The following is a 24,315-nucleotide window of genomic DNA, read 5'->3' as shown; positions in this document are numbered from 1 at the left end:
ACTCACAGTGATCCTCCTACCTCTGCCTCCTGAGTGCTGGGTTAAAGGCATGCGCCACCATGCCTGGCTCCTTTTCCGTTTTCTAGCATTTTGTTTTATAGCTTATACAAAATGGTGTGATGATACTTTTGGTAAACAGGTTGGCAACAGACACACCACTCCTCCATTTTCTCCAGATCACAGGCCAGTTGGAGGACATTGCAGCCTGAGAATGTCTGTGCAGTCAGAGACTACAGGATCTTGGTCTCTGGGTTGGAATCAGGGCAGTCTGTACTGTCAGGGACAAGCACTTTTGCCACATGAAATTTAGGATCTAAATATGTCTATGTGCAATCTCTGACCCAACATTTAGCACCAGGTCTTCCCATTTCACTTCCTAGGATCAAAACATAAAGAAACCAGTGTTCGAAGACCAATGAGCTCCTTCAAAATTTGTTGTCACCCTGGGTTTCCCTACTCATAATCTTGGCTAAAAAAGATAACATTTCCATTCTTTTAATACAGATTCCTGCCCTCAGTTCCAATGGTCATTGGAAAAGCTGTTTATTTCCCAGTGGATGAGAGAGACTCCTTCATCTTCTTGGTCACCGTTGGGGTAAGGTGCATATAATCACCCACACACTTGGCCACACAACTGTCCAGCTGTCGTTTTACTTGCAGCTCCCTGTTCCCTGCATCCATGGCGTCTCTGGCTTTGCCATTGCAGTGTATGGCACACCAGGCCAGCTGGTCCTGAAACTTTTCCAGCTCACTAGTCACCAAGGCCTGGGCTTGGGCCTGATCCAGAGGCGCCTGGCAGTGCTCGAAGCCCTGGTGCACCTGGTTCATGGATGCCTGGTTGTCCTCACAGCAGCTGGCGCTGCACCGGAGAATGAGGCCCTGCATCTTCCAGATGTTCTTCTACTCCACATTCTTCACCATGCACCAATGACCTCCTGCATGTGGAGCTGCTTCACCTCCACTGTGTTGGCCCTGTGTACTGCCAATGAGCCCAGTTTTTTTAAAATATTTTTTTAATTGACAACTTCTATATACTTAACAGACAATAACCCATGATATTTCCCTCCCCTGCCCCATTTTCCCCTTCACAACTCTGCTCTCCATCATATCCCCTCCCTCTCTCCATTATTCTCTCTTTTAATTTGATGTCATTGTCTTTTTCTCCTATTATGCATGAAGGTCTTGTGAAGGTATTTCCAGGCACTGTGAGGTCATGTATATTGGGGCTAATTTCTGTTTGAACAGTTGTATTGTAAGGAGTGGTACCCTTCTTTGTCTCTGGCATTCTTTCTGTCACCTCTTCTGCAATGGACCCTGAGACTTATGGGGTGTGATATAGATAATTCAGTGATGGACATTCCTCTGTCCTTTCTTAGCACGATGTTGCCTTTTGGGTCATCTCAGTGGTCATCACTATCTGAAGCTTCTCTAACCATAAGTGAGAGTAGCATTAATTTATGAATATGAACATTAAGTGTAGTGTTTTCAGGGCAATTTGGTGAGATTAATATATGCATTTAGTCAAACAAGAGCAGGCTTTATATCTCTAAGGCTCTTGACCTCTCCTGCCATAGGCTTTTGATTAGGTTTTCAGTACCAGGCATGTATTCCCTCCCACAGAGCAGGCTTTCAGTCCAATTAGAGAGCACTTGGTTTCCCACAGAGCAGACATGTCTCTATTGCACTCGTTGAGCCCAGTTTTTCAGGAGACAGGCTAGCAGAGACTTTTGGGCTGTCTTAGAAGCTGATTATTCCATCTGAAACAAAGTGGAGGAAAATAAAGAGTCTAAGTTATGTCCAATCCTGACTTGCATTGTATCCAAGAAGGGAGGCATCCCTCTGACCACCTTTGGGAGAAGAAATTAGGTTCTTTTATCTCCTTCCTACAGGAGGCCTCACCAAAATTTCTCTGTTTATTCCCCAACCAAACACATAGTGTGGGGGCATAGTTTGGTCTATGTGACTCTGGGAGCAAGGACGGTTTAGGACAGAATATCCATGTTCATCCTCTTGGCCAGCTCCCGAGCTCGAGTACCTGTAGCCCTGCACGTGTCTTACATCATGCCATGTAAGGGCAGTGCCATGGAAAGATAGGCCCAAGTGTGAAGACTTGTGTTTCTACTCCTGTCTTGATAGCCTATGTGTCCTTTTGGGGAAAGGAGTTTCCTGAGACCACTTTTCCAGTTTTACTCTTTGGGAGCCTGGGATATGGGCTCCCCCTGCCATTTGTGAATGTTTTAGAATGGTTTAGGGACTAAAGATGGTTTTAAAGGTAATCTTTGGTTTTATTGCCTTAAATATAAGGATCCTGCTTTTTGTTGATGAGAGAGAGAGAGAGAGAGAGAGAGGGAGGGAGGGAGGGAGGGAGAGGAAGAGAGTAGTCAGGGTTTGTAGCCACTGTAAACAAACTTAAGACACATGTGTCACCTTGTGCATCTGGTTTATGTAGTACGTGGTTGTTGGGGGATCAAACCTAGGTCTTTAGGCTTTCCAGGCAAGCACCTTAACTTGATTTACTTGCCTTTTTTTAAATAATCTGTTTATATTCTGATATATATATTTCAGGTAAGTTTGATGTTTTTCTTATGTAAGGAGTTTGTAATCTGATAAAATACCTTGACCTAGTTTACCTATTTGTCCTTTTTGTCTAGTGAGAAATCTCCTTTAACAGATATGACTTTAGGTGTTCTAAAGGGAGGAACTATAAAGAGAAATAAAGTTATATGTTGTCATTTCCTTTTTCTTATCAGAGACAATTGGCTATTTTGTTTTTGGACAGAGCCCGGGGGACACATGGCTTAAACTTATATGGGGTCTGAGATAAAGGGGGCACCACCCCTTTATCCAGAGTCCAGTTTATCATGACTTTAAATAGCATATAACAGTATGTAAGAGTGAAAGGAAGTAATAGAGCAGAGAGCTAAGCATCCTGACATTTTTTGTCTTACTCTGAAGTTGTTTGTTTTTATCTAGGAAATTTATTTTACCCATTTGTAATATATAATGAGATATGGTCTTGTCTATGTCTATCTGGTTAAACTTCCAAAGAATATAATTGTGTTTATGACTTTGTGACCCACCTAGCATAGGACATCAACTGTGTCAATGTAAGCCGAATTTAGGTTGTTTATTTTTCTATCTAAAATGTTTAGAGTATCCTTAAGATTCTATAACAGTTGAAAAATCTTTAACTTTAGGCATGGTTTAGGTTTAGCCTGAAATTAGCTTTTTTGTTCTTTATAAAAAGAAACTAATTTTAGGCAAAATTTGGTGGTTTTAGATCTCCTATATTACATGTGCACACCTTTATCTACATATTTTAATATTTTCATCTAAGTTCTATTTCAAAAAAGTACTTTTAACAAGCATTTATTGTCCATCATTGAAAAATTCTTTTCCAGTTCCTTTAATCATCTCATTAACCATCTTCTTTATAAAGACTATTAAGAGAAACTACACCAACTTGATTAATCTTATTCACACTGACAAACAGTTAAACAGTTTAGCTTCAAAGAGTTAACCATCTTACTCTTGGAAATTTGTAGAGAAAAAGCTTTAGCAGAAGCACTTACAGATTTCTTAATATTCATGTCAAAAATCTCTATCTGACAACCAGTCTTGTTTTATAATAGCAGTATACATTATAAACTCCATGAAATACATTCTTAAGTTATAAATCTATGACTATAGGCAAAACAAGACAACCATTTTCGGGATAATCTTTACCAATACTTCTAACACACTTGAAAATGCTTTAAGTAAAAGTAACTAAGATAAATTTTTATTTTTGTCTTGAGGCAGACTGGCCTAGAACTCAGGCAACTTGTCTCCTTCTTTTAAGTAACAGGGCATTACAATCTTTAAAACTATATGATAAATTAAAAGTCACTACCTCAGAGAGAATATTGTTGTTTTCAATAATCCTCTATATAAGTTGACGTTGAACTAGAACATAAACTCAGTAATTATATTTATCAGTTCACCATAGGCTTTAGTTAAATCTGACTTTTGAAGACAAAAACCAAAAAAACTTGAAATAAATCAAATTCAACAAAAAGTTGAGGAGAGATCTGTTGGACTGTTTGGATTAGTAAAGAAATGAAAAGGTGTCTATAAACAACATCTTGTTTATTTAAAGACCAAACAAAAGAGAAAATACCAGGTACAATTTAAATTAACATTATGTACTTATTTTTACCAAGCAATTTAAAAGTCTCATAGTTTAAAAATGTGGAGTCAGGCTATCACATTGGAACCTTGAGCTGGGGATCCTTCTGTCTCAGCTTCCCAAATAGCTAGGATAATATGTCTAGCTCATTTTATTCTTTATAAGACCTGTATGAATAAATGATTTACAGTTATATCAAGATGTATTTGTCATGGAGCCATTTAGCAGAAAATCATAGCAGTTAGTGGGCACCATTAGGCATGTCTTTCCCATGCTCCTGCATTTCCCGAGACACAGCATGTTTACCTCCCTGACCCAGTTGACAAAGCCACAGGCCTCAGCTCCATAGGTGGGTGGAAGTATGTGGTTGGGACCCAGGCCTGTTGAAAATCCTTTCCAGCCAAGTGCTTAAGCTCAGGGCTTGGCTAAAGTATTTTCAGTTTCCCCTTCATTTAGCTGGCACAGAGGTTTAGGTCCATGTTTCAGGATGGGCTGAGCCCAGAGCCTGAGTCAGACCTCCATCTTCCCACCCCCCACAGGCAGCAACTATCTTGGGGTACAGTGGATTGTAATGGAAAAAGAAAACAAAAAACAAAAAAAACCTAGAAGACATTCAGGTCAGGGGTCTTTGGTACTGGAGCCTCCATGTGGCCATGAGGTCCCTCCTCCTCAGCTCAGCAGATCCAGTTCACAATCTCTGGAGGAGTTTGGCCCTGGGATCCCTGCAAAAGTTGTCACCTTTACAAAAGAGCCCAGCCTGTCCCTATACCAGTTTGGCCTCAGGTGATAGTGCATTTCAGTAGGGCTTGGATCCCAGCAGGGTGGAGCAGACCAGGCCAAGAAGCCATGGCAACTAGGGGGGAGAGAGAGAGAGAGAGATGGAGGGAGGGAGGGAGGGAGGTAGTGACCAAATGCAAGCCATTTAGTTTCTATCTTCCCCAACGGGAAGCTACAAGAAATGAGTAAAATTTAAAGGATCTGGAGTACCCATGGAACCGATGGAAATAGCGGCTGAAGTGTACCAGTGGTTCTTACAAGTAAAGTGGGGAAACTGAATAAAATGTGGCTATTTGTATAAAAAGCATTCTCAAGAGGTCTCAGTGGGGCCTTCATTATGTAATGGGGAAATTGGAGCCCTGGGGTACTTCCTGTAACCCCAAGCCCTGATTTCATATATGCAAACTAACCAAAAGATTGGCAAGATTAGATTAGATTCAGGAGAACGATTTTTAAAATGCTACATATTTTGCAGGTTTTACAAAAAGGGGAAACAAGAAAAGGATAGCACGTGGAGCCCAGCAGCCCACGTGGGCCGTGTGCAACCCAGGAGTCCATGTGACCAGATATGGATCTGGAGGGGGAGGGGATAGAAAATAGAAAGAAAGAAAGTTCTGGGGGAACAATATGGAAAAGAAAAAGAGAGAAAAGAAAGTCCAAGGAACTCCCAAGTGATCAGAGAGCCAGAGAGCCTGCCCTCCCCTTGCAAAGGCGTTTATCGTCTTAGGGTGGTGGGCTGGCTTTTGACCCAGCTGAACCAAGGGGCCAGTGGGTTAGTTAGGGCTAGGGGCTGTCTCAGGAAGAGGTTAGCTCCCGCATCAGAGTTCTGAGGTCTGAACTTGACCAACCACAATGATTAAATACTATGAAAGACCTCCCTCCTCGAAGGGGTCCTGGCTGTTTGTGTAAAAACAATTGGAGCTAAGCAAAAGATAATAAATCAGATCATCCTGGATTTCTGGCAGATATAAACTTTCCTGCTCTTTTTACCTTCAGGGGTCCAGTCATCCTAACTCTACCCCCTTCACAGAGAGCATGGATGAGAAGAGGGGTTGGGGTATGGTTATCCAAAACTAAAAATGCTATGAAAAATCCACATGAAGTCCTACTTTTTGTTAGTTAATTCAATAATGTAATTAAGATAAATAGAGATAATTTGGACAATACTTCCCCTTAGGTGTTTGTATTGCTGCTTTCTGAGTTCATAGGTTGTTGCAGGAAGACTCCAGTGCTAGAGGTAGAATACCTTCTGGTGAGTGATTGGTTGGGGGAGTCACCTGAGGTCCTCAAAACAATACACCAAGGGTTTTTTTTTTTTTTTTTTTTTGATTGCTCTCAGAACGTGATATTAAGACCCAATTGCTGAAGACACTACATGTGTTGGTTTCAGAATTCTAAACACTCAAACTGGAACTAAGTTGTAAACTTCTTCCAGGCTAGGTAGTTATAATATGGAAAGCGCTTTGTAAGCTTCTGGACCAAAAAAGTCATTAACAGTCTTACCAATGATGGTGCATGGTCCTGCATGCTACAGAACTGACCAGCTAGCCCAGATGTACCTTCTGATGTCATGGTGGCATGACTGTTGAAGGAATAATCAATTGCTCTACTCATTAGAAATGAGGCACTTTTCATGGGAGGGAATAGTTAAAAGTCTATGGTTTGGAAGGTCATAGACCACAGTGGGGAAACTACTACTATTGATTGATGAAATGGTCATATTGTGCCCATCCAACTGCCCAGTCCATATTCATGCTTCTGCCTGTAGAGGAGAGCTGCTCTCACTTTTGATCAGAGAAGCTTTGTTTTGCAGATGGTAATAGATATTGGGGAGACTCAAAAAATAGTCCATGTGCTGAGAAAAAGTGACTGTTGAGTGGTCAGTGCTAAATGAGACAGTTTTTATCTGGACCTCCAAGCCTCAGGGTACATTGCAGAAGAGGAGAAAGAAAGAACCGGAAGAGCTGGAGGGGGAGGAGGAGGAGGAGGGGGATGGGGAGGGGGAGGAGGAGGGGGAGTGCTTAGGGGCATTATCCTCTGACATGAAGAGACTTGCATTTAAAACCTCATAGCAGCTGTCCTCACCTCTGTGATCCCTTCATAATGTTGAGCCCATCAACACAATGCATAATGGAGGAACTAAAAAAAAAAACAAAAACGTAAAAAGACATCAAATAGAACAGGGACTAATTGGAAAGAAGAAGAGGTCAGGGGAGGAGGTACAAAAGCAGCTAATGTCAAGGGGTTGGGATCAAATTACATTAAATTTGCTTATGAAAATTGTCAATAAAGTAGTCTTAATTTAATTCTGAAAAATACTTTTGAACCTTCTGTAGACATCTCTTGATCTTTTTGGATCTGGGTCTTGCATTGCAAAGTGGTTGACAGACCTTGAACCGTGCTCAGCCTCTTACGAGTTGGTACTGTTGAGGCTGTACCCTTTTGTGTTCTCTACCAAGCACTTGTGAACTGTGAGACATTTGGATCTGGATGATTCCCTCTCTGTTCTTATTGGTCTCAGGGACACATTTTTGCTAGTTCTTGCTATTAGTTCTTTCCCTATACCTGGGTAGTTTTCTCACACAAAAGTACTTGACCATGCTGAGCTGAATACTAAAGGGATGCCTCTCTTCAGATCACTATATACCTTATTGTTGAGTGGTTACATTGCATATGATTACATGTTTATGTAGTATCTTAATTTTTAATATCTATAAATTTTATTTAAAAAGACAAGGTAAACTCCATTTGGGAAAGAAAACAAAGCTTCCACACCTAGCAATAATTGGGAATCTATATGCTAACTATTAACTACCTGCTGTCATGTAGATTAGTATTTTCTTCTTTCTTTCTCTCTTTCTTTCTTTCAGACAGAGAGAGGAAGCGAGAATGAGAATGGGCATGCCAGGGTCTCTAGCCACTGCAAACAAACTCCAGTGCATGTGCCACTATGTGCATCTTGCTTATGTGGGACCTGGAGAGTCCAACCATCGACCTTATGCTTTGCGGGCATGCACCTTAACCACTAAGCAATCTCTCCAGCCCAGTATTTTCTTCTTTAACAGTAGGGAAAGAAACCATAATTAAAGTGGCTGATCAATTTCAGATACATCTGAACCTCACATGCTTCATAGCATGCTATAATCATCTTCAAAGTCAAATAATAAGCCATAATATATTTATTAAAAATTTGTTATTTTTACTTGTAGGTAAAAATTTGCTTGAAAATTAGAACAGATCCTAATAGAATTATTTTCAATAATATTAACTAGATAATTTACAAAGCAGAATACAAAGATTTAATCAATGTGATAATCACCATACAGTTAAAAATTATATGAAAACAATGAACAAATAGGTATCATTGTAAAGAAATTATACATTTTAATATCTTCATTTGGGTTATTTCTGTGCTGAAGGTCTGCTGAGACTCACTATAGAAACATTTTTAGGGGCTTTGGACACATTTTTTATCTTTGCAGTATCAGAAAGAGTGTCAGACATAAAAACGCATCAGGATATGTGCTTTGATTGTGTGTGTGTGTGTGTGTGTGTGTGTGCTTGCGTGCATGTGCTTTTAAATTAGGCTGGAAAATCTGTAGGAAATAACAGTAAACATAATAATCTTTGGAAATGGATTCCTTAGGTAACTACCTCTACCAGTTCAGTTACTAGGTTTTATGAACTATTATTACTAGATTTGAGTCTATTAGCCTTGACCAAGTTATTTTTCTCTTGGGTACATTATTTTATTCATTTGTAAAATAAGAATGCTAATGGTATCTCTACTATAGGCTGAAGTATTTGTTTTGTTAATGTTTGATTGCTGTTTTTCAAGTAAATAATTTTGCACGTGTGAAGCATTTAGAAAACCCAGGCATAATGTGGTTCTCCATACATTTACTTATTATTACAGAAAGGTTGATGCATTGTAAACTATCTTTTTGGTCATTATTTAGTTATTTTTTTTGAAAAATATAGTCTTAAGATAGAACATAGAATATGAAATACATGTCACAATCATTTCTCAAAAACTAAATACTAAAACCTAACAAAATATTATAATGAATATTTCCAGGTGACATTGCTTTTTAATTATTATTATTTTTTGGTAAAAGATTTATGAGGGCTTAAGAAATGGCTTGGTGGTTAAGGCACTTGCTTGCAAACCCTAAGGACTAAGACTGGATTCCCTACTACCCAAGTAAACTGGATGCACATGATGGCTCATGCATCTGGAGTTTGTTTGCAGTGGCTGGAGGCCCATTCTGTTTCCCTCTCTCTCTCTCTCTCTCTCTCTCTCTCTCTCTCTCTCCCTCTCTCTCACTCAAATAAATAAAGAAATAAACATATATTTTTAAAAAGTTTATGATTGAAAGCCATCAGTTAAATTAAAAAAAAAACAGAGTTTGAATCTCTTAAGGAGCTTTCTTTAATCTCTTAGAGTTCTGTATTCCCTTCTTAGTTTTCTACTGCTTCCTTTATGGAATTTTGTTATAATGACTTGTTTATGCTTCTGTCTCTATCACTCTACTCTGAGCTCCTTGAATATAGGTACCAAGTTTTGTTTAACTTTTAGCCCTCCTGCTCTGATATACAACAGACCTGTTAGGTATTAAAATGACTTTAAGTAGGGTAAAAGCCACAGCTCCTGTAGCAGTGATTTTCCCTAGGTGGCTGAGGAATTAGTGCTTATGGTTTTCACAAGGCACACATCTTGTAACGTAAGATGCCAATTGCAATAGGCTAAGTTTATCAGACTGGTGTGTTCAGTGGAGAAGGCTACACTGGAAATTTTGCAGAACTGGTAGCTAGAGGAGGCCGTGTGTGTGTGTGTGTGTGTGTGTGTGTGTGTGTGTGTGTATGTGTGTGTGTATACGAGTGAGTATACAGTATTTATACTTAGGGAAAGGATGTCTAACTTTGAGAAAATACTGCTTGTAGGTGTGCATTGGAGAGACTCAGAAAGGGAATGGGCACGCCAGGGCCTTCAGCCATAGCATATGAACTCCAGACACATGTGCTACCTTGTGCATATGGCTTACGTAGATCCTGAGTAATTGATTGGAGGTCCTTTACCTTTGCAGGCAAATGCCTTAACCACTAAGGCATCTCTCCAGCCCCTCCCCCCTTTTAAAGTAGATTTTAGCCCAAACAGGACAAAAATCTTTTCCCTAGGAATTAATGTATCTCTTTACTCCTAGATGGCTTTAGTGAGGAAAAAGAGGAAGCATACAAGAGCATTCTCTAAGGAGCATAAGTTATCTCACATACAAAATGACTTTCTTATTTCACAGAAAGCCAGCTTTATTTCAGTTCCACAAGAGATTTTACAAATTGAATAAAGCCTGGCAGGAAACTGCACTTCCTCCAAATCCTGCCCAAGCATCCATGCCTATCCCATCTGCTCGGTGTTCTACCATGTCTGGCCACTGGTCTAATAGACAGTGTTCTTCCCATCAACTGATGCCAGCAATCCCTAACCTTTGTGGGAGACCCTTGTCTAAAGTGTAGAAATATGGGCTCTGATGCAAATTCAATAGTAGAAATAAGCATTTTTTTAAATGTTGAATGCAGAGTGATTATTCTCTTATATTATGTATTTTGATCATGAAAATAATGGAAAATAGGCATATTTCTATGACCTAAGTATTCATAAACACAAGAAAATACTTTTGATCAACTAATTGCTGGATTTTTATTCCTGGTGTTTCTAGTCCTTGAAACTTTCCAGTAAGGCATTTTTAAAAAATATCTTTCCTTCTTTCTCCTCCTTCTTCTTTTTTTATTTTTTATTTTTAAAAGACCACATTTTATTCAGATTTTACAAAGGAGTTTGGAAAGGGGAAGGCTGAGAGGTATGGGGAAATAAAGTGGGGAGAAGAGAAGTACACCACATGGAGCCCTAAAGCCTATGTGGGCCATGTGTAGCTCAGGAGTCCATGTGACCAGATAGGGATCTGGGGAAAAAAGCATGGAAAGAAAAGAGAAAAGAAAGTTCCAGGAGCTCTTGCCATGTGGGGAGCTGGAGGGGAAAAAGAACCCATACAGAGAGTAAGGGATAGGGGACTCTTTAGGCTAGGCCTGAGCTAAGGTGGAGGCTTAGCCCCTACATGCTGGGCCTGGGAAAAACACACCCACAGCTGGAGGTTCCGAAGTGATCAGAGAGCCAGAGACTGTTTCTTCTCCTCCTCCTCCTCTTCCTCCTCTTCCTCTTCTTCCTCCTTCCTCCTCCTCCTCTTCTTCTTCTTAACATATCATTTTGTATGAATACATCATGTATTGATACCTTCTTTTCCCTCATATTTGCCCCCATTCCATTGGGGACCCTTCTCAGTGGAGTTGCAGGTATTCCTTGTGAGGTTGTAGTTTATGCATTGTGGGAGCAGCAGTCAGCTATTGTTTTGAGGGGAGGGAATGCCTCTAGGCATGATGTCTCAACCTGTGGCTCTTACATTCTTTCTGCCTGCCCCTTTTGTGGCAGCCATCGTGGGTGAGTTTGACAGCTACTTTAGTGATAAGCTGTAAGCTTGAAATAGTGGTTGTTTTTTTTTTTTTTTTTTTTTTTTTTTTGTCTCTGGCCTGTAACTCCCAGTACCAGAAATTGGTTGCTACCCATATTGAGCTGTATATTAGAGAGATTTATGAGGTCCCCAAATCAAGACAGCTTTCTGTCAAATCACTTGATTACCTGCTTGAGGCAAAAGGTAAGATCCTATTGCTGAAGACGCCTTATGCTGCCAACACAGAGCATGGAGAGACCTGGCTGGAATCCAGAAGAAAGCTAGTCCCCTAGACAATCTCTGTCTAGTACTGGAAAGGACTACATGAGCTACTGGAGGAAAGTGTCCAAAAAGGGTTTGAGCAACCAGAAGTCTGAACTACTCAGAAGCAAACACCCTGACAGGATGTACTTGTCAGTACAATAGTGGCACACAGCCTTGGTGGGTAACCAATAGCTTTCTGATTGGCTAAGAGTTCTGCTTAGTGTAAAGGAACTCATATCTGGAATTGGGAACCAGATCAGAATCCTATGGAGAAAAAGATGATGTTCTCCAGTGTCAGGCTGTCACTAGTCTTTGGCTAAAAGAGAGGTTACATACATCAAATTTTCCCCAAACTAATAATGCTTATCCCATTTAAATTATGCTGATTTCACTCTGTTGGAGAATCTGTTCTTTTTCAGATGGTAGTGAGACTGGAGGAGATAAACTACCATTCACACTTCAGCCAAGCTACAGTTGAAACCACAGAGGAATTAGGGAGACAAGTTATGAGTGCTACTTCTATACTGAACCTGATAATCAGTGTTAGGGTGTAGGAGACAAACTTTGAGGATACTCAACAACTACCAAAGAAGAGATCCAGAGCTATCTTGATTTGGGGACCTCATAAATCTTTATGATCAATAGCTCAATGTGGGTAGCAATCAACCTCTGGTACTGGGAGTTATGGGCCAGACATTGGTTACTTCTTCTTTTTGATCTTACAAAATTATGGTCACACAAAGAAGCCATAGCTCAGTGTAGAACAACCTTGTTCTTCTGATTTGATAGATGCATTGGATATACAGAGTAATGTGTAAAGCAAAATAAAGGGAAGAAGACATTGATTGAAGATAGTTTCCTTTGTTTATTTGAATAGTCATGTCATTAGACCAACACACAAATGAATGCTATTAACCAATTCATGTTCCTAAATAGCTAGAAAAATTACACAGTTATAATACAATAAAGGTCATTTAACCTCAAACTTTGTCCTCTTCTTTTAGTCCTAGCTATTTCTTCAGTTGCCATGCCCATGTTTTCTGATTTTAAAAAGTAAAATGTATTAAGATGTTTAAAATCTCTTGATTTCTTTTCCTCTGATAAGCTGACTTATATTTAGCTTGTTCTTATATAGTTGTTATCACGATCCAGTGTCACAAAAAATTCACACCAACAAAACACATGTGTCACTTTGATGAAATATATAGCTAATCTCAACATTATATGAAAATCCAAGATACAGTTATAAAAATAGGCAATAGTATGGGTAGTATGAATAATTATCATTGCTATGGTTAAAAGTATGTCATCATTTTCCTAATGATTACCTATTTCCAAAATTATCATTTTACTAAAGAACTAAATATCAAGGTTTAATGATTTGATTTTTTTCTTAATAAAGACAGGGTTTAGCTATGTAGCATGGGCTGTCTGAAGTTGGCTGTGTGGCTTTGACCACACTTCTGCTTTAGGCTTCTGTGTGCTGGGATTACAAGCAAGTGTTCCCAATACTGATTAGAATATTTTTTTAAAGTGATTTCCCCCTTATCCAAGTTCAGATGTCTGCTGTGGTAGTTGCCTATTTATAGGACTTCTGATTTAGGAACTTCTGGATGGAAGAATCCCCTGACCTAATTCTGTCCTTTGTCATTGGCCAATTTCATGGGTAAGACAGTAGTTCATATCAAAGCTCCCCATTACTGATCTTGCTGGGGTCTAGCCCGGGCTTGAAGGAGGGTCCCCGAAGTGAGGTGTGAAAGGGAGCAGCGCAATAATGACTGGAAGTCAAGTTCTGGTGCAAGCTGACAGGCTGATGCTGAAGGCAGCTGAGTTTTCCCATCTTTCTCTTTCTGCTTCTCTATTTTTTATTCTTTTTCTATTTTTTTTTGTTTTTCTCTTTTTTTTTGTCTTTTTCTCTCTTTGTTTTTCCCTGCTTCTATGCTTCTCTGCTGCCACAGCTCTTAGCCTCAGTCTTTTATTTTCTGATCTCATCATGCAAGAACAAACTTCAAGAAAGGCACAGTTTCACAGAATTCATAGTAACTTTTTGTTATTCCTTTTCATCAAACAATCCCATCATTATTTACCTCAAATAAGGTCATCAGGCCCCTATAATGATTAGCTGTTTTCACACTTTCCCCATGTATGTGCGGTCAAGCACTTGTGATTTCCTGAACTTCTACTTTGAACTACTATATTAAAGGTGAGAGGCAAAACAACCACAAATGAGGGTTCCCATCATTAATCACTGATCCAGTAGATCCATTTACCCTTCTATCATTTATTTTGAATTTTCCTTTTCACATCCCTCCAATACTTAGACTTTGGTCACTCCAATTGAACTCTTTCTGACTTAGATTGTTTTTCTGTAAGGATTCTTGGTAAAGAGTCATAGTTTGCTGTAATTGCCACCATTTAGAAAAATTAGTCATAGGACAATTTTTACATTGTTCCAGGAGGTTCATTATTTCCTCCTCAGTGTACTATACTCCATGCCTGACTTTCTTTAAGGCCTTTAAGGAAAACAATTATCTCAAACCCATTTTCTTTTTTTTCCAATTCTATGCCAGAGCCTCTTTTAGATACATTGACCAACACTTCACCAACACCAATTTTTACTGGAAAAGTAAACTTAGAGATTGGGACACCAAGTGAAAGACAGAGAAAGACAAACATTATACAGAAAACCACAGATATATGTAGCATAGAGAGCCAAAGACTTTTCTATAGAAGGACCACATTGGACTTCAAGGAAGAGACAGATGGGCTGGAACTCTGATCCTGAAATGGTATGCTTGCTGTCTCTGGCATGATCTGTCCCTGGAATGTGCTAGAACTCCTTCAGGTGGCTGCTAGGCCAGCTTGCACTCACCCATCTGACACATTCCACTTGATCAACAAAGTTTCTACAGTGTGTACTGCAGGATTCCATGTCTCCATTAAGACAGAAGCTTTAAGGGGCTAAAACATATTCTTTCTTGTGTTTCCAGAATAAGGGCATAGTAAGTGGTCACTACAATTTCTCTCCCTGAAGGGAGAATTCATCCATCAATCTATTAAGTTGTGTTCATTTGGTCTTTCTACTAGTGACATAACAGTTATAATTAGGAGTTTTATCTGCCTATTGGGAAGAATAGATAAGAATAAAATGCATGATTCTCTGTATTAGCTCCATTCACCAACTAAATGAACTCACCATGTGCAGACTGTTATACAGAAGGTGTTAATTCGCAATGATTCAAATTAACATTAATATTTGCAGACATTGCCTTTCATTTATCTTAGCTCATTTACTTTATCATAAAATAAAGCTGAGTTAAGTATTATTATATGCTGGAGAAATTTAAAGCGACTCTATGGCAAACCTTATAAGGCATTAATCTTCATTACTGATGAGACATCTGATAATTTCCTTCAGGATACAGCACTTGAGTTACAAGATTCTCAAGGGAAAATAGAAATGCTTGTTGATATAAGCATTGTACATGTTACCCAAATAGAGTATCTCCTAGGATAGATTTGAGAATGCAGCCCAAAAAAACACTGATTGAATTGATGGCCCAGATTTTTTCCATTTCCCTCTGTGTCTTTTGGTACCACTCTCTCATATTGATCTTAATCTTGGCCACATGAAATAGAGAGAATTTGACATAAGAACATGCTTGAACATGCTTGTTCATTTCTGTGTATTCTCTGGGCTCACTGCCACTATGAGAGAGAGAAAAGAATTAGGTCAGCAGTGGACGTATGTAAGGGGAAGGAAAGATGCCCTAACTGAGGCCATTTCAGACCAGCTAATACCAGTCCACCACTGACTGACAGACATGAGTTAGGCTAGCTTACATCAGCTGACTGAATATTGATCAGAAGCATGTCTCCTCAGGCCCATAGTTTTGCAAGAAATAATGATTGTCATAGGCCACTGATATTTAGGGTGTTACACTGTGTTATTGTGGCAAGACATACAGATCAAAAGTTGAACAAAAATTAAAATAAATTTGTCTTCAGAATACATAAAGCAAACAGAGGAATTGAGATGATCTTCAATGATTCTATGTTTTAGCAAAACTTAGAATCTTGTAGTAAACTTTGTGAACTTGAGTTCTGGCTCTGACCTTAGTTACCTTGTGAACTTGATGTAGTTATTTCGCATCTTTATTCTTCCTTTTGCTTGTTTGTAAAGTATGAATACCTACTAGTGGTTAGATAGTCATGGAGGTTATAGGGAGATAGCTCAGTCATTAAAGTGCTTGGCTTGAAACATGAACACTTTTTTAAAAAAATTTATTAGAGACAGAGAGGAGGCGAGTGAGAATAGGCATGCCAGTGCTTCTAGCCACTGAAAAGGAACTTCAGATGCATGCACCCCTGTGTGCATCTGGCTTATGTAGGACCTTGAGAATTGAACCTGGATCCTGAAGCTTTCCAGGCAAGCACATTAACCACTAAGAAATCTCTCCAGCCCCTGAGGACTTGTTTTATCCTCTGTCTCCATTAAAAAAGAGCTGGGTGTGGTAGTGTGCACTTGTTATCCTAGCTTGCTGGGGAGGTGGAGACAGGCAGATCCCTAGAGTTTGCTGGCAAGTCAGTTTAGCCTACTTAGTGAGTTCCAGGCCAACAGGAGACCTTGCTTAAAATAAGGTGGATGGCAACTTAGGAGGTCCTCTGATCTCCACATGCATGCGCATACATGTGAACACCACATACACACACACACACACACACACACACACACACACACACACAGAGAGAGAGAGAGAGAGAGAGAGAGAGAGAGAGAGAGAGGCAGAGAGATATTTGATTTGTTTTGGCTCATAGCTTGAGGTTTCAGTTTATGATGGCTAGGATGGTGGGGCAAAGTAGTGAAGCTTATATCATGGTAGCCAGGAACAAGGAGAGTGAATGTCTATGTTAGCATGCTTTCTCCTTTTTATTCTCCTTATTAAATGTAGGACTTTAGAATACTGGATAGTACAGTTCCACATTCAAGATGTCACTTCACCCCTGCTCTTAGCTAATTCTCTGTGGAAGTGTCATTACAGACTCACCCAGAGTTGTGTTTTACTAATCTCCAAGAAATATCTCAATTTAATCAAATTAACAACCAAATTAACCATCTCTTGTCAACTTGATCTTATATCATACTGAGTCTCCAAATAAGATCAGTAATGAGGTTATACTTCCATATATAATGATACAACTAATCTCTATAAAAACAAAATGTATTAATTTCTTTCTTTCTATCAACAGTTCTAATAGTCCTCAACAATTTCTTCTGAGAATCCAGGCAAACTGTTAGCCGTGAACCTTATATAAATTTAAAATTCAGGCAATATAATTACAATATAAAATGGCATGAAGTAAACATTTCTATTCAAAAAGGAGGAATGGGGTCAGATAATGAAGGAATGGGACCAAAGCAAGAGGAAAATCTGACAACATGAAATCTTGGATCCATGTGGGTGACATCTAGTGCTAAGGTGGTATGATATGAGCTCCAATAGCCTTGTCATTTGGAGCCCACAAGGACACTGTCCTAGGCTGCCTCTGCACACCGGCTGCAGCTCTCCTTGGCAGAAGAAACACATCCACTCATTCATTGTATCTCTCACTTCCCAGGGTTTGTCTAGAAATCTTGGCTTTACTCTTCTAGCTTCACACATTTCCATCTTAATGGCTTTCCACAAAAAATCTGGGTAGAAGCTTCCATGACCTTGTGGTTCTTGCATTCATTATATCTGTAAAACTAGCAACACATGAATTATGACAATGTTTGTTGCCAGCTTGAGCAGTAGGCTGAACCCCTTTGGACCATGACTACAGTCAGACTGAACCTAGAGAAATGCTTTGTTAAGTGGATACTGTGCATACAGACAGCTGGAGATTTCTTTCTCTCCTCTCTTTCTCTCTCTCTCTCTCTTTCTTGCTTTCTGTTTCTTTTATGTACAGAGTGTGCTTACGTGTTCATATGTACACAAGTTTTGTGTGTCTCTGTGTGTGTGTGGGCGGGGGGGGGTCCATTTCCATGTGTGTATGAATTTGAAAGTCAGAGGAAAATGTAAATGTTCATCAGGAACACCATCCACTGTTTTATGTGACAGGCTTTCTCACTGGTATAGAAGTCTCCTAATGAGGGTAGACTGTCTGACCAGTGAGCCACAGGGATCCATCTATCTCTGCCTTCCTAGTACTGAGATTATAAATGTATACCACCATGCCCAGCTCTGTTTTACATGAATTCTAGTGATCAAACACAGGATTTCATGTTGCAAGGCAACCACTTTACCACCTGTGCTATCTCCGTACCTACCAGAGCAAAAGCTTTTAAAAGGGTTAAAACCTGGACACTCGAGTCTGAGATGTATGTGCACTGGACACTGGGGTGCCATCAAAGCAGCTCTCTTATTGTCTCAGCACAAAGAACTTTGTTTCTGAATGCTACTTAAGATCTTTGCTCCCATCTGAAAACTCATGGGCACAGTTGTTGCTCTCCACATTTCTATCAGCATTCTGGTCTTCTGAATGACCATCAGGAACCCCCATTAAGCCCCACTGGCAGGATTTCAAGCTTTTCTAAGTAGTTTCTCCACTCTTCCAAATTCTGCCTGAAAACCAGCAAAGGCTTATGGACCATTTTACCAGAAATAGTAACAATACTGTCACTTTGTTCCCTTTTGTTATCAGAGAGAGAGAGAGAGAGAGAGAGAGAGGGAGGGAGAGGGAGGGAGGGAGGGAGGGAGAGGGAGGGAGGGAGGGAGAGGGAGAGGGAGAGGGAGAGGGAGAGAGAGAGAGAGAGAGAGAGAGAGAGAGAGAGAGAGAGAGAGAGAACTGGTGTGCCAGGGTGCCAGGGTCTCAGCCACTCATCATGTTTGTGCCATCTAGTGGACATGTGTTACCTTGCGCTTACCTCTCCTTTGTGGGTCTGGCTAACGTGGGATATGGAGAGTAGAATATGAGTCCTTACGCTTCACAGGCAAGTGCCTTAACAGGTAAGCCACCTCTCCAGCCCAAAACTGTCGCTTTTCTGGTGCCATTTTTCTGTTAGACTTTCATTGCAGGGGCAATAACCTGTGAAAAACAAGTTACAAGGATTTATTTTGGCTCATATTACAGGGCTTTTAGTCCATCATAGCTGGGAGGGCATAGTGGAGCAATAGCTCACATGATAGTACACAAGAAAGGTGGGGGAGAGAGGGAAATGTTTATGATAATAAACTTTTTCCTTGTTTCCTTTTTATTTAATTCAGATTTATAGGCCACATTCATGGTGGGTCTTCCTTTCTGAGTTAATCTTTTCTGGAAATACCAATGCAGACATACCCAGAAGTTTGCTTCATAAACCTCCTAGGAATATCTCAATGTAATCAACTTGACAAGCTTAACCATAACAGGCCTTATCAATTGCTTATTTTTTCTCTGGATCTTTAAAGGCTGGTATCTGTTGAAAATACATTAAACAAAGGGCTAGAAAGTTAAGGAATAAAAAACTCAGGTCTTTGTGTAATTTCTTTATCAGGAGATAAGGCTTTGGTTGAATAAATGAACTTGTAGGAACTTCATACTTAAATTCGTTATGTTTAAGCCTATACCTTTGTATCCATAGTACCAAACACAAGTAACTCATCTTCTGTCTGACTGGGATGAGTGCTTTTCCTGATACTTTAATAGTTTAAGTGGCAAGAAGAATGTGGTAATGTTTTAAGCACAGCTACACATTGTTATGCAACAATGGAGAACATAATGCGTGTTGGCAATGGTCCTGAAGGCCTATGCTAGTCCAGATACTGTGGGAAAAGCTGAGGACTTAGAGATATTGGTTCATTTCCATTTCATAGCTGTGATGTGGTGGGAAGACTTAGAACCAAGTACAGCGGTAGTGAGTACAACAAGAGCCGCAGGGGAAGAGAAAATATATCCTACTTCCTAAAAAACACATTTTATTCTTCAGGAAACATTAGTCTTGCTGATTACCAAGACATGAAATCAAGATTTCTTGTGGTTATGGTCACTATGGTTATGGTCACTAAAATGTAGAATGTCATATAATCTTATTTTACTGTCTTTTTCATAAAGGTATAAAACTGAAGTTTTTATGTCTAGTCAAAAAGGTTTTTCATTATTCATTCCCCAACAAAAATTTAACATTGAGGAGGTACTTATAAAGGTGTTGTCTCTCAATGATATACCCAGCCTTGACTCAGAGGACTCTGCAAGTAAGTGGACTAAAAGAATAGGAAGAAGGAGGGAGAAAGGGTCTGTTCTTTCCTGGCTCTTGTGAGCTTCTGGCTTAGTTACAACAAGATCAAGTTTGCCATTTTTGAACACTCAGGGGACCAACTTTATGGCTTCTCAATGCAGAGTCATCAAGCCAGGTCTACAGCAAGATCGAAGCTTGAGTTTCAGCCCATAGGTCTCACCTTTAAGATTTCAATAATCTTGGCTTCTTTCTTTCTTTTTCTTTTTTTTTTTAAATTTCATTTATTTATTTATTTGAGAGTGACAGACACAGAGAGAAAGACAGATAGAGGGAGAGAGAAAATGGGCGCGCCAGGGCTTCCAGCCTCTATAAACGAACTCCAGATGCGTGCACCCCCTTGTGCATCTGCCTAACGTGGAACCGAGCCTCGAACCGGGGTCCTTAGGCTTCACAGGCAAGCGCTTAACTGCTAAGCCATCTCTCCAGCCCTTGGCTTCTTTCTTTTGATCCAAGTCCTTAGACTGGTAAATATTTTTCATAGTTGTCATTTCTGAGGTAATTCATAGCCTACTTTTTATTCTTTCAATTATGTTTATTGATTTCAATATTTATTGATTCTGTTAATTTTTTGAGTGCAAAAATTGGCATAGTTTCTGTCTCTTGACTGGATCATCCTGAAATAGGAAAGGAAATAAAGTATTATCTATATCAGTGTCCATATCTATATCAATATTATCTGCATATATATGTGTATGTGCCCATATAATATTTCCAGTATACATTTAATTATGTGAATTCTAAATGCATAGAGTGATAAATCTTGTTACGTTAGGCCAACATGTATGTAACTTTTCTAGAACTCACAAACTTCTTTTAATTAGTGCTCCCCCAAAAGGTAACCACTATTGAATTTTATATCAATGGAGTCCTTTAATATATATTTTTATACATTAGATTGGCTTATTTAGCTGAACATTTAGTGTCCTGTATCTCATGGTATTAGTATAACAAGTTATTTATTCATTTTCTAGCTAATAGATATTTGGTTTATTCTTGGTTTTTAGCTTATTACACAAAAGTACTAAAGAACCTCTCCCACAGTCTTTGGTCTCCTAAACACTAATTTTGGGGTACATATCTAGGAATAGAATTCTGAAATAGTTTTCCAATGAGGCTTTATGAGTGTTTGAGTAATCTGTCTGTTATCTACAGGAATCCTGGTGACTCACATATTTGCCATCATTTCTTTGATTCAATATTGCTTCTTTCCCAGTATGTCATCATTCTCATTCTCCCTTTGTCAGTAGATACAGGATGAAATTTGTTCCCTATGTTTCTTAGCATTTTCTGAGTGTTACCTTATCTTCAAATTGAGTATTTTGTATTTATTTATCTTTGAGCTTACTCCTCCAGTGTTCTCTTGTATTGAATGTGCTGTTAGGCTTCTGTAGCAAGTTCTTTTCCTTCATATGTATATGTGTGTGCTGTGTGTTTATGTGTGCTTACATATGTGTGGGCACATGTGGTGTATATGGGTGCATGTGCACATGTATGCATGCATGAGCACGTGGAGTCCGAAGGTCAATGTTGGAGATCTTCCTCAATCACTCTCTACTTTATTAATTGAGATATGGTCTCATACTCGAGCTCCCTACTCACTGATTTGGCTACTCTAGCTAGCCAGCTTTCTCTGGGAATCTGCCTCTGCTGCTGGTGCACTGGGACTCCAAGCATCTGCTGCCACACCTGGCTTGTATGTGGTGCTGGAGATCTGAACTTAGTTCTTCGTGCTTGTGTGCTTAGCTATCTACAGAGCCATCTCCCCAGCTCTTATTTAATAAGTTTGTACTTTCAGAAATTAAATTGTTCATTTGAGGAATTAGATTGTACACTTGAGGAATTTTGGCTATGTTATTTATGTGAAGATTCATGTCTGCATGTATTACATGTGTTTTAAATACATTAGTCATGGCAGTTTTCAAACCCTTCCTTGACAGCATCTTTGTCAAAAACACGTGAATCCATTTTGATTTGTCCATCTCAGGTGAAGTATACACATTGGAAACAGCGTTTAATTAATTGTCTTTTAAATATGGTGCAAGGGATTATTACATGACTTAGTGATGAATTCAACACTGTTTATCAAGGCACAGAAGCCTTGGATATACTTGATATTTGTTTCTTTCAATGACCTACTTCTTATGATTATTGGTATTTTCTATTTTCACTCTCATTGATTTCAGTTCATTAAAAAGCTGTGTGTGTGTGTGTGTGTGTGTGTGTGTGTGAGAGAGAGAGAGAGAGAGAGAGAGAGAGAGAGAGAGAGAGAGAGAGAGACAGAATGAGAGAAAGAGAGAGGGAGAGAGGGAGAGAAAGAAAGAGAGAGAGAGACTTGTGGCTTGAGGACAACTGTGGATGTTAGTCCTGAACTTCCATGTTATTTGAGTCAGGATCCTTTATTGGTAGCAGCTGAGTTGCACCACAAGCTTCCAGGGACACTCTTCTCTTCTCCCCAGTTTTGATCGTTCCATAGATGCAGAGGGATTGCAGATATGAGTTACAGTATCCAGCTTTTACCTGAGTTGTAAGAAACCAAACTTTTTCTCTTCACATTGTACAGTAAGTATTTTATCCACAAAACCATTTTCCCAGTCACATTTCCACTTTTACCACTATTATTTACTTTTTCCGATTGGTTTGTACATAACTTTCACTTTTTCTTGCATTTTTTTTCCTTAATGCAGATTTGAAATCTTTTCTAATATAAGTTCCTTATTCTCCCAAATTTTGTCCATGTAAAATATTATCTCCCAAACTTCTTCCTATATTTTATTTATTTGAGAGAGAGAGAGAGAGAGAGAGAGAGAGAGAGAGAGAGAGAGAGAGAGAGAGAGAGAAAGAGAGAGAGAGAGAAAGAGGCAGACTGAGAAAGAGAGAATGGACATGCAATGACCTCTTGCCACTGCAAAGGAACTCCAGACACATGCACTACTTTGTGCATATGGTTTTATGTGGGTGCTGAGGAATTAATTGAACCTGGGCCACCAGGCTTTGCAAGAAAGTGCCTTTGACTGCTGAGCCACCTCTTTAGCCCCCAAACTTCTCATGCATTGTATATTTTGAATTTTCTCTTTTGAACCATAAGTTATTTAGAATTGTGTGTTTTAATCTCAAAATTAGAAAATTTCTAGTTTTTTCTCTTAAACATTTCAAGGGCATAGTTTATATGTTTTTACTCTTCTGTTAATTTTTGGCTTTATCTATCATCTATTATCTATCATCTATGATCTATCAATCATCATCATGCATGTTGCATGCACGTGTGTGTGTGTGTGTGTGTGTGTGTGTGTGTGTGTGTGTGTGTGTATGACAGATTTTTTCATGAAGCCAAACAGGCTGGCCTTGAAGTCACTATGTAGATCTGGCTGACCTCAAACTTAGTACTTCAGTATCCTGAGTGCTGAGATTATAAACATGTTCCGAAAGACCTAGCAAGATATATGTTTTTTTTTGTCAATTTTTTTGTTTTATGTTTATTTATTTATTTGGAAGTGACAGAGAAAGAGGAAGAGAGAGAGAGAGAAAGAGAGAATGGGCACGCCAGGGCCTCCAGCCACTGCAAACAAACTCCAGACTCATGTGCCCCCTTGTGTATCTGGCTAATGTGGGTCCTGGGGAATTGAGCCTTGAACTGGGGTCCTTAGGCTTCACAGGCAAGTGCTTAACCACTAAGCCATCTCTCTAGCCCATGATGTTGTTGGTGGGTGTCATGTGATTTTCAACTAAATTAAGTTGGTTGATAGTGTTGTTGAAATAATTCAGTAACTTTCTGCTGCCAAAAACTTAGAATTACTAAACTCTTAAATCTGGATATGTTTACTTCTTTCAGTTCTATTAGATTTTTTATTATGCTTAAAATTTTTGTTGCTAGGTACATGCTCATTTGAGAGTCTTATATCTTCTTAGAAAAGCAATGTTTTGTTGTTATGAAATGTTCCTCTTGTCCCTGATAACATTCTTTGTTCAAAAGTTTACTTAACTTGATACCAATATAGCTCTCAGCTTTCTCTTGATTAGCATTTTAATGATATATATTTCTATTCTTTTAATCTATCTGTATATTAATATTAAAAACAGATTTCTTATAAACAGATTATAGTTGGGTCTTATGTTTTTATTTAATTGGATGATATCAATATTTAAATTGGTGGTTTCATCTTGCTAGCTATTTTGTATTTGCTCCATCTGTTCTTTATTTCTTTTGTCTTTTCTTTTCCTCTGATTTAATTGAACATTTTTAGGATTGGTTTAAACTTCTCTAATTATTTATTATTTACACGTCTTGAAAACCAATGGCTGCCCTGGAGTCTATAATAAGCTTATTTAATTAATAAGACTACCATCAA

The 24,315-nt window shown here is 39.1% G+C and overlaps 1 pseudogene; it reads right to left on the bottom strand.

The window, feature by feature from the left end:
• Positions 1 to 543: 543 nt before the first annotated feature.
• The window catches only part of LOC101594923, a 49,412-nt pseudogene continuing 25,640 nt past the window's right edge, over positions 544 to 24,315 (bottom strand).

The sequence above is a fragment of the Jaculus jaculus genome, chromosome 4, assembly GCF_020740685.1.
Source record: "Jaculus jaculus isolate mJacJac1 chromosome 4, mJacJac1.mat.Y.cur, whole genome shotgun sequence".
Classification (NCBI taxonomy): domain Eukaryota; kingdom Metazoa; phylum Chordata; class Mammalia; order Rodentia; family Dipodidae; genus Jaculus; species Jaculus jaculus.
Note: the sequence above shows the minus strand (reverse complement) of the source record. Positions and strands in the feature narration are given on the sequence as shown.